Genomic DNA, 1,867 nt, shown 5'->3' on the forward strand with positions numbered 1-1,867 from the left:
GGAGAAACACCTAACCTCGAGGAAATGCAAAGGCAGTACGAGCAAATGAGAGCAGAGATGCTCGAAATAAAGCAAGCTAACGAGCGTCTAACAACTGACTTTACGACATCGCAGGAGAGGATCCAGAAATTGCAAGAGGAGTTAGCATCGTCCAAGGCCTCGAAAACCCGGCGTCGAGAAAATCTGAACGACATCCCTTTTATGGGGAATCTCTCTGAGTCGGATGATGAAGAGCCTGAAGATGACGAAGAGCCCGAGGACGAAGAGCCCTTGAACAATGAAGAGAACGACCAAGGGGGAGGAGAAGCGAATCTTATGACAAAGCGCATGGCTCAAATCAAAAAGCAGAACAAGCGCTTGATGAAGCTCATGTCCCAGCTCCCCGGAGCTCCAACACCAGGCATCGTGGAGCACCCCGACGGCTACGCAGAGTCACCCTTTGTTGATAGGATCTCAAGGGCCGTGCTCCCCAAAAAGCTCAACCTACCTACCTTAGCTGCTACTTATGATGGTTCAACCGATCCAGGCGAGCACGTCGCGCAATACAAGCAACGGATGTGGCAAGCGTCAATTCCCTGGCATTTGGTAGAGGCATGCATGTGCAAGTCGTTTGGAGCCACGCTCACCGGTCCCGCTCTTAAGTAGTTGGGATCTCTCAAGCCAGGAAGCATTGGCAATTTCTCCACCCTCGTCAATAAGTTCTATGAGAAGTTTGAAGGCAGTCGCAGCCTGGAAAAGCAAACGAGCGACTTATATGGCGTCGTGCAGGGACCCAAAGAATCCGTTCGCGATTATTATAATCGCTTTAACAAAGAAATGATTAGCATTAAAAATCTTGATACTAAGACTGTTATTGAATATTTCAGGAAAGAATTAATCTTGCGGTCGAAGCTATACAATCGTCTGACGAAGTATCCGTGCCAGACGTTCGAGGAAGTCAAGTCGCGAACATTAGCACAGCTGAGGTTGGAGGAAGACGATGCCATCCTCAACACCATATCCACCCGACGCGCACCGGATACTCCCACTGATCGAAAGGCCTTTGTCCCTAAGAAGAACAACTGGCGAAGTCACCCGTACAGCCGTTCAAACCAGGTAAACAATGTTACTGACGTTGTCGAAAGTGCAGGTAACAACGCAAGGACGGAGTCGCCAACCTTCCCTGCTCTAGACTCCTACGGACTTTCCGTTGACGTCGGGGGCGTTGTGAATGCCTTATCTAAAATCGGAGCGCCGGTTCGTTGGCCGAAGAAGAGCGACCGTCCGGAGGCGCAAAAAGATCAGTCAAAATGGTGTCAGTTCCATCATGACCTTGGTCATGAGACGGAGGTGTGCATTGCATTGCGACGAGAAGTTGCGTTCATGCTCAATAAGGGGCATCTTAAGGACCTCTTAAGTGACAAAGGTAAAGCATCCTTTGGAAGAAATACCGCACAGTCCGACCCTCCTGCGTTACCCGCACATGTAAAGGTAATTAACGTCATCTCTGGTGGATCTGATGTATGTGGACTAATGTATTCCGCAGCCAAAAGGCTAGCAAGAGAGGGCTCCCCCTCGTCCGCCGTTTATAAATCTTGTAGGTCAGCTGAGGAGCGCAAGCTCGAAGCGATGGCGATAACCTTTGACGATGACGACGTCTGCGACGTGGAGCATCATGACGGATCAGTCATATCCCTGACTGTCAGCAACTGCTTGTTGAAGCGAGTATTGGTTGATGGGGGGCAGCTCGGCCAACATCATATTCAAAAGCGCCCTCGAAGGTATAGGTCTGTGTAAAAGATATTACTAAAAAATCTACTTTTTAGTAGGTTTCAGTGGAGAGCTCAACATCTGTCGGAGAGATCACACTGCCAACGCTAGCAAAGGC

The sequence above is a fragment of the Beta vulgaris genome, chromosome 2 (genome assembly GCF_026745355.1).
Source record: "Beta vulgaris subsp. vulgaris cultivar EL10 chromosome 2, EL10.2, whole genome shotgun sequence".
Taxonomy (NCBI): domain Eukaryota; kingdom Viridiplantae; phylum Streptophyta; class Magnoliopsida; order Caryophyllales; family Amaranthaceae; genus Beta; species Beta vulgaris.